Below are 14,438 nucleotides of genomic sequence, written 5' to 3' on the forward strand. Positions count from 1 at the left end.
ATCAAATAACATTTAATTTCAAAATAAACACAAAACAGCGCACCAGCCCCTCACGGACGACTGGTGCGCACAAAATAAAACCAAAACACAAGTAAAATCCCAGGCCTGGTCCTCTCTCGTCCTTCACTGTCGTCGCTCCAGTTTTATATCCTTCCATCTCCTCCATGGGCCTCGAGACCGGCGGGTCAAACAGGTGTAGCTCATCTCCAATCACTCCACCGGCCTCGCTCCCATGTCCCTCGGCCCCGCCCCACTCGTCACACAGTCCAAAACAGTTCTAAACAAATATGTCATGATTTTGATGTGAGAGAAGAACAGGGGATGGACATTTTCACTGGAGAAGGCGTTATTGTAGATTATGGAATGTACAGTAAAGCTTAATGATTACACTAATGTATTTAGCTGGAAGTGACAGTATAAAAATAAAACAACTTTATAGATTTGTTTCTTATAAATACAGCATTTCACTTTAAACATTAACTGATCAACTGGAGTCTTATGGATTACTTGTAGATTACTATGAAGCTTTTATCAGCTATTTGGACTCTCATTTAAGCAGCCATTCACTGCAGAGGATTCCCTGATGAGTAATACAATCCAGTTGATGTAGTGCAAAATTTCTCCTAATCTGTTCAGGTGAAGAAACAAACTCATCTGCATTTTAGATGGCCTGAGTGTGAGTACATTTTCCGCAAATTTTCATATTTGGGTGAACTATTCCATTAATATGAGGAAATTAAAGGTGCTGGTATGTTTATAATGTATAGCTTTGCACATTTTTATTAGAAAAAAAGTGCTTATTTTCTGTTTATGAAATGTGGCCCTACTGAGAGTAATAACACATAAAGTGCACTGACTTCATAAAGTAAAAATCCAGAGGCCTGTAATGGTGACGGTAGCACCAACACTGGATTACTCATTATAAAACCTTCTCTGTGCCCCTTGCAGTTTATATTCAATTCAATTCAATTCAAGTTTATTTGTATAGTGCTTTTTTACAATACAAATAAAAAAATTTCAACTTTGAAAATTAAGTTTCTACAATATTTAGTAGTAGCTTATAAGTGGTGACTGTCAGTTTGTCCACGTATGACAGGATTTTTCTGAACCCCGAACATTATCAGGAAGACTATTCTAGAGTTTGGGAGCCAAATGTGAAAAAGCTCTACCTCCTTTAGTGGACTTTGCTATCCTAGGAACTACCAAAAGTCCAGCGTTTTGTGACCTTAGGGAGCGTGATGGATTGTAAGGTGGTGGAAGGCTAGTTAGTTAGGTATGCAGGAGCTAAACCATTTAGGGCCTTATAGGTAAGTAATTTACATGGGTAAGTAGTTACATGGGAAATATGCTTTTCGAAAGACAAGTTGCTGTCTAATAGAACATCCAGATTTTTTACTGTAGAGGAAGTAGCAGTGCATCTGTCTAGTTGCAAATTGTAATCTACAAGATTCTGTGTACTGTTTTTTTGGTCCAATAATTAATATCTCTGTCTTATCCGAATTTAATAAGAGAAAATTATTGGTCATCCAATCTTTTACATTTTTAACACACTCTGTTAGCTTAGATAATTTAGAAGTTTCATCTGGTTTCATTGAGATATATAGCTGAGTATCATCAGCATAACAGTGGAAGCTAATTCCGTATTTTCTAATAATATTACCAAGGGGCAACATGTATATTGAAAACAGAAGGGGACCTAGGACGGATCCTTGTGGCACTCCATATTTTACTGAGGATAAATGAGATGACTCCCCATTTAAATAAACAAAATGGTAATGATCGAACAGGTAGGATCTAAACCATCTTAGAGCCTGCCCCATGAATACCTGTATAGGTTTGTAATCGATCTATGAGTATGTCATGATCTATGGTGTCGAACACAGCACTAAGATCAAGTAAATCTAGCAATGAGATGCAGACTTGATCTGACACAAGAAGCAGGTAATTTGTAATTTTAACAAGTGCAGTTTCTGTGCTATGGTGGGGCCTGAAACCTGACTGAAATTCTTCATACAGATACTTTTTTTGCAGGAAGGAGCTCAATTGAGCAGACACAACTTTTTCTAAAATTTTAGACACAAATGGAAGATTTGAAATAGGCCTATAATTTGCCAGTTCACTAGGATCTAGTTTTGGTTTCTTAATAAGAGGCTTAATAACAGCCAGCTTAAATGGTTTTGGGACGTGACCTAAAGATAATGACGATTTAATAATATTGAGAAGCGGTTCTTCGGTTATGTAGAATTATATGTAATAATTCATGAAAAAATCATTTATCCATTCAATACATCTTTTTAAAAATTAATTCTGAATCTGAGCTGTCTTTGTCTGTATAAATGCACATTCATCTTTGTTAAAGTAGGAATTGTTCTGCTGTTTGTGGGTGGCTGCACGTACACTTTTAAAAGCCATCTTTCAAAAACAAAGAGCAGAGAGTATGTGTCCATGACAACGAGGATGTGAGCTTGTTCCAATGGCAATGGCAGGAATGTAGAAACCACAGTAGGTAATGACTGTTTATACTCCACAGGAAGCTGAACCAACAAAAGACTGCAGACCAAATCAACTTCAGCCACAGGAAATAGCATAACTCCCATATATATATATATATATATTTATATATATATATATATATATATATATATATATATATATATATATATATATATATATATATATATATATATATATATATATATATAATATATATATGTGTGTGTGTGTGTATATGGTAAGAGAGATAAGCTTAATACAAGATATTCTCTGAAAAAAACTTTACATTTTGGATGGTGGGATATATTTACTGGCAAACCAGTCTGATTAATATCTAAATATTTTATCACATGTCTTATGGTCCATACTGAACATGGTATAAAAAGTGAAACAAATTGACAATGACAACTTATGCCAAGAGCAAAGAAAATTATTAATTCGACAGTGCAAAATAAAAATTCACTCCAAAACATTAAAGAAGTTTCGGCTGCTCTGCAATCTATATCAGAGAAACAAGTTCAACACAGGAATATCACCAACAAAGTTGTGAGGTTTAACTTTTAACGTTAAAGGGGTCCTATTATGCTTTTTCACTTTTTGAATTTTAGTCAGTATGTAATGTGTATGTTTGGGCATAAAGAAAGACCTACAAAGTTACAAATCTCAAAGTCCACTCCAAAGGGAGATATTTCGTTCAAGAATTACAACGAATGGCTCGTTTAGACTACAACGTTGTTTACCAGATTTTGTGATGTCACAAAGCAGCCCATTAGAATATATTATTAGAATAATTCCAGCCTACGGACATTTGAATGGTTGGGGGGTGGGGAGAGGCAAGTGTCAAGATGGGAGTTTGAGAGTCCCATCAACAAGACTACAGTCCTCCAGTGCTGCTTTTGGATGAGAGAACGAACAGCTATCTTCTGTACAGAAACTCTTGCCAAATTCAGCAAACATTGCCTTTCAGATATTAACGCTCTTGTTACTGGTGGTGAATCAGTGGGTGATTCACTGCTTCACTGATTGACCATAACATGAAATGTTATTAGATTTGCCTTTAGGTAAAATTATTCTCCTAACCAGCAACAATCCAACTCACTACTTAAGCATATTCAAGCGATTAGATTAATATCTGTATGATGAGATGTTGATATTTTATAAGTACTGTATATGTCCTTGAGGTAAGCTGAGAAATGTATTTATCTTCCAATAAGGAAACATCCACAGAGGTCCAAGTTTTATTGCTAATGTGTGAGAAAACACTGGAGCGCTCAAAGCTGGCATGATGTCCTGAGGCCTACTCTGATTTTTGTCTTGTATGGTAGGATCAATGGATGATGTTTCTTATTCTTCTCTGAGCTATACACTGCAAAATGTGCGACTGCCTATGTGTGTAACAGCAAAGCCTGAATCATCCATGTTTAAGGTCTTTACACTCTGAAAAACACACTGTTCAGCATATAAAATTGGTTCACTTGAATTTTCACAATATGTGAACACTCCAAATGGCACCTTTAAAACTAACCAAGGACTTTTTTAGGTGTCAGGTTTCTTGGTCAGCACTGTAGCAAGCAAAGGGCCCCAAGTTTATTTGATGTCACACAATGACAGAGAGAGATGAGCATCTTATTTTATTATTTCTATGGAATAATGCACCACGACTACAATACTGCAGGATTTATCCCTTTTGAAGAATGGATGGAGGAATTAATAAAAAAAAACTGATATGAGAAGTTAATATAAAAGATAAACAATGATCATAATACCTTTTTAAAGAGATGGGACTCCTTCATGAATAAAACTGGTTAATTAATTTAGTCTGCTGTAGCCTGTTATCACCTCAGTTAATATCTGAAAATGAGATTATGCAAGATGAATATAGTGACTTCCTGCGGCTGCCTTTGTTTTTGTGCATTATTTTTTATTTATTTATTCTCTTTTTTTTGTATATTGTCCATTTAATATTAGTGTTTTATGTTCATGTATACTGTAAGTTCTGTATGATTGTTTCATATTTAGTCATGATGACTAAATAGTTATGTACATGTTTAAGTGGAAGTGGTTAATCAGAATAATCAAAAATAAAGGCATGGGGGGGGGGGTCTGACTGCTGGCTACAGAGATGCCACCGGGCTTGGCTCTCTACGAAAAGCAATTTTGCAGCAGATGATTCAACCTCCGATAGCTGTTTACTATTTAGACAGTGGCAAATGTGTAGGGGATAGGGGGAATGGGAGGAGTGATCCAGCTAAGGAGGCAATAAGAGAGAGGTTCCACAAAGACTCATTTGCTTATATTTGAAGCAAACGATACACTACCGAGTCTATAATTGCGCTCTATCACTGTTATGGAGGCACTTAACCTGAGGTTACTGCTTTATGATTATATCTGCAAGTCGTTTACTGTAATGGTCTTTTCACACTTAAAATATTGTTAACTCAGTGCTAAACCCTGGGTACCCAAAGTCATATGTGACCTTTATCGCTGGCCTGGATTTTAAAAGATATAAACCCAATGTTATGTGCAGTGTGAAATTCATTCAAGCCACTCTGAATGAAAAGCATCTGCTAAATGATACAAATTCTGGAAGATCGTTGACTTGACTTGAAATAAACATTTCTACAAATGTTGTTTTTCTTATGCTGTTCAACATCAAAATACAGTGCTTGTTGCCCTGTCCAACACTGATGCTTTTATTGCCTCCATTAATCATATCCGCCTATTTATTATTTTCATAGCTCATCTGTAACACTTAAAATTCAGGGTCAGCCCAAAAGGAGACTTTTAAAAGACTATCTACGCTATTTACTGTTTCTCCAAATGCAGCTTAGCACTGGCTCTTAAAACTTTATGACACTAACCTTGTAAAAGATAATCAAAGCAGATTTGTTCTGACATAGTCGTAAAACTTTTTATAAGGTATCTGTGGGGAAACGTGTGTGTGTGAATCCAAATGCATATTTAGAGTGTTTAAACGTCCGAGTTTTACCATATCAAAAAGAAAACCTAGTTGTCTGAACGTGTTTGAGGATAGTGAACATATATGAATTAGAGACACCAGATCTGAAACAAGAGCTTATAATAAACAGAATGTCATCATGAGTTGGTGTGGCCACTGATATAGTTATTGTTATAAGTAGTTTCAACAAAATTGTCTTCCCTCCTTTTAAATTGCAGTGAAAGAATCGTCTCTTGGTTACATATGTAGCCATCATTCCCGGAGTGGAGCAAGACTACATGCAGTCTGAGAATGAGGTGGCATTCCCCAATCTCTCTGTATCAATGCTAACAACATCAATAAGATAGCTGCAGAATCAAGCTCTCACTTAGTGGGAGAAGAGACTGCTGTGTGGGCTTCCAAACCCCAAGAGAGAGCTCTAGATTCAGGGGTCGAAGGCAAAGAAAGGGCAAGGCATGTCTCCAACCCCTCCACTAGATCCATATACAATCCTCGCTATCTCAATCTCCACCATGCCTTAGGAACAGTGGGACTGGACCTGCCATGACCATAAACAAGGACACAATCCTCAAAGTGTGACCAGCGGAAGCGGAGCATTTGCAAAGGGGGCACAATGAACAGTGAGCCCCCTTGAGAGCTTGCGCCGCTCCCAATCAAACAACACAATGATTGTGTGTATTCGCACCCATAATGTTTAGTGTGGGCAGAGGAGAACACACGGTCTACAGTGCTGCTCGTTTTTCTTATTCACCATAAATTGTTGTGATTGTGCACCAGCACTGACAAACAACAGATATTTCAGACTGGCACACAAAGCGTTTGCTGAAGACACAGATGCTAACGCTATTTGTGATGTCTGGCCATTCCATTGGACGAGATTCACACATGCTTCAGGACATGGTCATGCAGAAGCCTTTCTAAAGTGTTTCTGACACAGCGTGAGATACCTGTTGGGGAAACATGTAATTTTTATTTCATTACATTGAGCTAAATTCACTGTTACGTTAGATTACATTTGCTAAATTCACTGTTTGTACGCACTTGAAACATAGCATTCTGAGAACATCTTCTGTGAGTTTAGAATAAATAGACTGTTATCGATGACTGGTGTAGATGCAAATATAGTTTGTGTTATAATTGAAGTTATCTATATTATTCTTGGTGTGAATGGAACTTTATAATGATTTAGAAAACTTTATAGTTGTAATTATTGTTTTAGTCATCATCCTTGCTGTTAACAGCCTTTACTGTAATATCTTATGATATGTAGATATCGTCTATGCAAGGGGTCTCATCTGCTGAACACATAAGTTACAAGGTGTGATCCTTACGGCATCTCACATACTTCATTACTTCCTGTGTTTCAATAGCATAAAGGAGAAATAGACTCATAATATTTAATACAGCCACTGACTCCTACACCCTTAGATGCTCACTTGCCCTGATCACAAATTCATTATGGCTCATTTTTTGCATTTTTATCTTTCTGCATGAATTCTTTATGAATGTTCTGCACTGGAAGGAAGTCTTTGAAAAGACTGTGTGCCAGTACAGACCGGTTTTGGATGCAGCTGGCTTAGACTACCACTGATGCAGAGGCGCCAGACAACTCCCATGGCTAGTTCACCGTGTTTACATTCTGTGCAAACTGCACACAAACAAATGCACGGCAACATGGTACATATGTAATGAGACCCATAATCCAAATATACATGAACAAAAGCATAGTAATTTACAAGCACTGCTCTGCAAATGCACTATACAGCAACAGTAGAAGCTAACAATGTTAGCCACATTACGCAAGCTTAATAGGCAAACAGGTACAGGCAATGCCATTTAGCATAACTGACTGGTCTAGAGTACCTATACTGCGTGCACATATCCCAGCCTCAATGATTGACAATAGGCAAGAGAGTAAATCAATACAACCTCCCTCATGTCCTCATTACAGCACAGCTCTGTGTTACTCAAGGCGACAGGCTACTGAAATTTTAAATAGCCATGAACAAGGAGCAATACAAGAGCGCTGCCAGATGGAGAGGATGTGTCAATGGTGAAGTCACCTACCCGAACAGCCACACATGCTATCTCACTCTCCATTCCATGGAAAGTGTGTGTGTGAGGCTGCTGAGGGGAGCAGAAGGAGCTTTCACATTTATGGTCAGGAAAGCAGTTGGATTGGTTTTCTGAAGTGTGGACTGAAATGAGAAATTTAATGTGACTAATATCCATTATTAATAGGGGAGACGAATGTAAATGCAGATTACGGATGGAAATTGCCAACATTTTTTTGTGAGATTTGGGCACAGGTTAATCAGGCCAAGACCCTGGAGTATGCTCACCCTACACTCTTATTGACTCTTTTTCTTTTACAAATGAACTCTTTTCTTTCACATGACTGCATCCCCATTTGGTAGCTTAAAGTAACATTTACAAATCTGACTCTCTTGTTTTCATTTTCTCTCACTACCTTGATCAAAAAAAATTCCATTTAAAAGGATAATTCACTCAAATATGAAAATAATTCTGATATTATTTACTTCACTTTCCAATCTCATCAGTGAAAATAATTACAAAAGTGATTTTTATTTTTATTTTTTGTCATTTCATTAAAGTACAGTATGTAATGCATGTGCTGTGTTGCATCATAAAAAAGGAGTGCATATATTTCTGGTTTGGGTAAATACATGTATAAATTAACACATAGCATTGAAAATAGAACATTTTATTTTACATTTCTCTAACTAAAATGTTACTCTAAATTGTGGCATTTTAGTAAAATTAAGAATTACTTAATGTTACAAAAATACAAAATGTTATGGATATTTTCTTCAAAAGACAAAAACCTTGACTAAAACTTTGAAACGTTTTTGTAAAAAACAAGACTGCTCCAAACCTATATGACTTTCTTTCTTCTGCAGACTGCAAATGAAATATTTTGAATGCTATTTTACATGCAATTACAATTTGTCAGCATCTCCATTGGACACATAATGTATGTAAATAAAAGAGGAAAAACCGAGCTTCATAAACACATTCTTGTGTGTAGAACAAAGCCACGGATTCATGATCAACCATTCAAAGGATGTGACCAAGCCTCTGTGACTAATTAGAAAACATCACATTAGAACGTTGGCTTGGGCAATTCCTTGTAAGTTGGAGACTGCAAGATACTGGAAGTATCATCCTGTATTCACATACTTAAGTTCAAGGTGGGCAGTCCAAAACAGTGAATCTAATAAAGTGGCTGTAGGTTTAACATCTGGGTTTTATATATATATACATATACATATATATATATATATATATATATATATATATATATATATATATATATATATATACAGTATATATATCCAAACCTGGATTGGTACAGGTCAGGAACAGCTGACTATCAGCTGATGCAAGCTTGACTGACATGGCCTGCCTGAACTAGCGCTATGCATGATATAAAAACTCCTAGTGTTATATGAGTTATATCACATTATATAAGTATATGAATTTCATATTATATGGAATATATGAATTTCATATTATATGGAATATTTTTTGAATTTGCTCTTCATTTCATCTCATAGCTGTCCAAGATAAGCAAATGAGATATTAGAAAGAACGCATTTGCAATTTTTATTCCCTATGAGATGCTTCCCTCTTGTTTGGCTCTTTTCACTCCATCCTCTTTCTAAATCTCCCAGCTCCTCTTTTCATCAGGTGCAGATGGATGTTATCATTTCATTTCCTGGATGCTTCCCCTTGGGGGCAGCTCAGGGAGAATCCACTGGAAAAGACTGGGGAAAAGCCAGAGCTCAATTATTCTCAGTAAACAGAGATGAGGAGGCTTGGTCCTCCTTCCCTCTGTCATTTGTTGGAGAAGGATAACAAGTCAACGATAAAGATCAGACCCAGTCCAACAAATAAGGCTGGGACGGAGCTCTGAGCTGAAGAGTCTTGCCAAAGGGCATGAGTGAAACAGACCAAAGTTATCAGTTCGCTGTCGTGGTGGATCTGTCTCTGAATAGTGAGTTTGAGGTCTGGGTTTACTGTAGGCAAGATGAGGTATGGCTGCTTATGAAGCCTGAGGATGATCCTAAACAGATGCTACAGAATGTTGACTGGCAGCATAGGATGAAGTCTTGAATTTAGATGGACATATAGCCATTGGTTAGACTCTTCTTTTGTGTATCATGGCTTAATGTTCTCTCTCTCTTCCCCCTCTCAAGTCTTTCATGACTAACACTGTATACTTCAAGACTTTCAGCTGCACATAAATGGAACAGAAGATGTGAAATAAAGCATTTTTCTTGACATTAAAGGTGATGTGTATTTTCTTCTGTTAACTACTTTCTTAAATGTCAGCTTAATATGCAGTGACAACAACAACTAAAGCATCTGTTGGCTGACATTCCTGGAAAGTGTGAAGACGGTAACCTTTAACCTTTAATGTCAACATGAATCATTGCAGCTGTAGACATTTCAGGCCTGGAATTCTGCCTTTGATTAAATGTATTTAGTAATTTATTTATTTTAAATTTGGTAAATGGTAAGTTGTTAAGTTTGTTAATGGGTACAAATTTCCTCAGAACAAGAGGATTGCTGTACTGCAGCAACAAATGCAAGTGTACTGCCAGAGATGGTCTTAATATTGGGAGATACCAAGGTCCAAGGCTCTATCATTGGAGAGATTGTAATGGTAAACTTGAATCAATTGTGTCTTGAAAACCAATCACATCACAGCCTTGGCATCACTGAATTTCTTTCAGAGTTGTGTGACAAATACAGTTTGCCCGCCCGCAACTCGGACCGCAAAAAAATAAAAATAAAATATTGTACTGACCCGCTTTCTGACCTGCATTTTTAAAAAGCAGTAAATGCTCATCGTAGTGTCACTGGGCCATAGGAGCGTAGGCAAAACTAACTAGGCAAAAAACAAACAAACAACAAACCTTAATATATTATAATTTTGTAAAGAATTATAAAAAATCGTCAGTAAGCTCATAATTTTACTAAAATAGTATTTTCTGGCTATGTCTATTTGTATGTTTCTGCAAGGTCAGCAGACATTGAGGCTCGGGTTTGTTCCGATCAGAGCTCGTGAGCGGAGAGCGCATTTCTGAATATTCCACTCCGCTCACTCATTCTGTGGGGTCTCGCTCTACCCAGAATGGCCTGCTGGTTCGAAAATATGCAAGGAGTCATTTTATTGTTTAGGAATAACCTGGTGTTTTCTGTGTCGCTGCAAAGATGAAGTTGACAATGCAGACTCGCCATGAACGCCAGAGAGAAATTACATCATCAGAGAGTAGGCCTAGCCCATTTATTTTGGTTTGAATATTTTCGTTTAAAAGAAGACATTTCAAGCTTTCTGTAATATATAGCCTATATTTCTCAAATCTGTGAGGCACACGCTGAGTTTAGTTCACATGCAATGTCTGCTAGGCTATACATTTGCTTCTTATTTATTAAATACGGGCAACTGATTGATAAAACATTGATCAAAATTAAGATACAATTTATACAAAACAAAAATCTTTTAAAAAGAGTTTTCTATAAAACAAAACTTAATGAAGTCTTCAAAATCATTTTTTACTAAAAACAGCGACGTTGCTCCCCATGCAGTCTCCTTTGCCGCCCTCCATCTCTACGTGCAGACTGAGCTCGGGCGTCATCTTCATGCCAGTTATTCAACCAATAAAGTGTAGGCCTATGTATTTCAAAAATGTGTCTAGTACTATAAAAATGACAAAGGTTTAATTGGCATTTTTATTTCAAAGGACCCGACCGACTGCGACCCGAATATCATTAAAAATATTTTTGGATGACTCGTAACCGTGGGCGACTGCAGGCACCTGCTCATTTTGGATCAACCCGCCCATCACTGACAGCTATCCACTGTTATCACTGCAGTGTTATCACTGCACTGCAGACTTAACTGAAGGGGGCTCCAAAGTCACAAGAACACAAAACTACATACAGTTGCTTCAAAGAAAGTTCACCCAAAATAAGCAAATACTATCATCATGTACTCACCCTCAAGTTGTTCCAAACCTAAGAGTTTCTTTCTTCTGTTGAGCTCAAAAGAAGATGTTTCAAAGAATGTTGGTAACCAAAGAGTTGACAGTAGCCATTGACTTCCATAGTATTTTTTCCCATGTCAATGGCTATTGTCAGCTATGTGTTTATGACAGAATTTTCATTTTTGGGTGAATTATCCCTTTTAACTGTGGAATGCTACTGATTTATTCCAAAAAAAAAAAAATGCCATGGAGTAAACAATGTGCTACACTACTGGGGACTGGAATTTGTATGATGCAAAAATTTGCTGCATTTTGCTCAACAAAATTTATGATGTAGCCACTAGTGAGGCAACTTACTAGGTTTTGGAACAGTGCTGATGTCTTTGCAGATGCACTGAACATTATACCCATCCTCCCTACATGGTAACCATCACTGCGTGCTGCCCACAAGTCACTGCTGATGAATTGTGCAGAATGCAAAATGTCCTGTGGTGGGTCACCGAGCTTGAAATACTAATCAATTTGGCATTCCGGTCGGGATGGTAGAGTTTGGCTGTGGGAGCAGACTGCACACAGACAACAGGTGTGAACTGACACCTGTTCTGTGTTTATGATGACAAGCCTCAGCAGGAGGGAGGGGTGAAATACCTGTATTTTCCCCTCAGCCTTCCGTTCCCTTGCTTTCTCACTTTTATCATTTCCCAGAAGGCGTGTGGATGAAAGGGAACAAGACGTGCCATTTGGCCAGTGCAGCCAAATCCATCCTGTTTTCATCTTTCAGTCATGTGCACATCATGAGTGGCTAGATTTAAGCACTTTTAGTCATTTCTAGCCAAGCATTTGGTAAAAATGGCTTGATAGAATTACACGCACAGGGGTTTATGCAAACAGCAGTGCTGCAGCTTCAGCTATGTTGTTGTGAGCGCAGTACTAGTGTCTCACTGAGAAGAACTGCAGTGGGGTAATAGATGCAGGTGTCATGCAGACCATTCTGGCGCTTTCCTCCTGTGCTCGTTTTAGCTGGAAGAGAGAAGGGGGCTGACTGAAAAATGGGGATAATTGTCCTCAAGCTGTGTGGGTTCTGAATTGTGGCCATTGCTCTCCGCACAAAGCCTTTCTTTTTTTTCTCCTTTTGCTTTTTCCTCTCTCTTTTTCTGTGACGCATCCAGTGGCACTCAACATAGACCCGTCAGTCTGCAGAAGCCTCACAATGCCGTTGGCCACAGAGGTTAATGCTAGAGCGTGTGTGTGTTCATATGTGAGTGAGCGGTAATGTGTTTTGAGTTGTGTTGTGCAAGGGATGAAGGAGTTGGCAGCGTGGCCCAGTGGTCCTCCTACAGTCGACATTCGCACAGGGCCGTGGTTCAATAACCTTGCCTGCCCCCTTCTGAAGGCCTGATACAGGCTGTAAATGTAATTCAACAACCAATCTAAAAATAACCACTGACATCATATTTACATGTGACATTACATCTATTTTTACATGTTGAGAAGAGCAACTTGTGGTCATTAAAACATTCTCTCTGTATAATGCCCAAAGCATCAGCACATTAATTATCAATCTTTTATTTGTATAGTTTATGTTGTAATGCATTTTCAGTTAGTTATGTAACAGATGATGTACACCTGGTTGTAGTGCAACATAAATCCAGACAGGAGATCAGGACCCCACTCTGAAGCAGGTCTTGGTTTATTTTCTGATAATGACTGACTGACTGACTGAAAATTATCCTGCCTAGGCAACCTACCAAATAAATTAATACATAGACATGAGAAATTGGTTTGATCTTGCTTGCTGTTTGTCTTAATACTTCAGAAAATAAACTTAAGAAAATAGCTAGTTACTACATTTAAAACCATGAGCCTAGCAAGCAACAAGACAAATGGAAAAATATTAATTTATAAATTGTTGTTAGCTAATCTGCATTCCAAATTCTCACTCTATTTTAAGATCTTTGTCTTCCAGTTCGTTTGAATCGACTGTTCATAAGGAGGGGTGCTTGCATTTTCATGCTATAACTAGCTTCTATCTATTACAGGCATTATGCACTATTAAAATTAATGTTATGGTTAAATTTATATTTTTGCTTCCGTCAGCTAGTTTAGGGCATCTGCTGATTTTATAAAGGTAAATTTAGGTAAAGAATAAAGTAAAGAATCTTTTTAAGTAAAGAATATTTAAGGAATAAACTGAATTTGTCAGTCAGTCTTGGTGTACTGTAAATGGGAGCATGCGATCAGCTGTATTAGCAACACTTCAGAATCTAAAAATACAATCTACCAATCTCCATTACTTTTTAATTCATTGTACAAATTAAAAAAGTCATTATAGCTTGAATACCTCTGCTACCAAATACCAAAATACGGAATTAACTCTTTACTGTACACTCTCATTTCAAAGGTACAAAACCAACTTTGTACAGTAGCTTATTTCCCCCTAAAGTGTATATTGGTACCTTAAAGGAACATATTAGAAGTCTTATTTTCGTACAAGAAGTCTTCTGAAGTTTTCTGTGAAAATGCTCAAAATGAAGTGAAAAAAGGGATAGTGCACTCAAAAATGGAAATTATCCCATGATTTTTTTCACCCTCAAGCCATCCTAAGGATAGGATGAGAACAGCAGGAATGGCAAATTAAATAGACAGTTTTGCTTATTCTGTTCAGTTTATTACATAGTAATTACTGATGTTACCACTTTTACCACTGTAGGTTTGCACTCTGTGTTTATTTGCTGCTATTCACCTCCGAACTGCAGTTAATCATATGGGCAGGTCTAGCAAGTGCAGTCTTGTTCAGTATTTGGACTTAAATGTAATTTAAATAAAGCAGATTGGGTTGGCAGCACCAGTTCCATGAGGACACAGTGCTCCCTTTCTGTGACCTCACCATTATACTCCATAAACACTATGTGTCACATGAGAATATGAATATGTTCAATTTTTTAACAGTATATCGCCAGTCCAACCAAATT

The sequence above is a fragment of the Carassius carassius genome, chromosome 34, assembly GCF_963082965.1.
Source record: "Carassius carassius chromosome 34, fCarCar2.1, whole genome shotgun sequence".
NCBI lineage: Eukaryota > Metazoa > Chordata > Actinopteri > Cypriniformes > Cyprinidae > Carassius > Carassius carassius.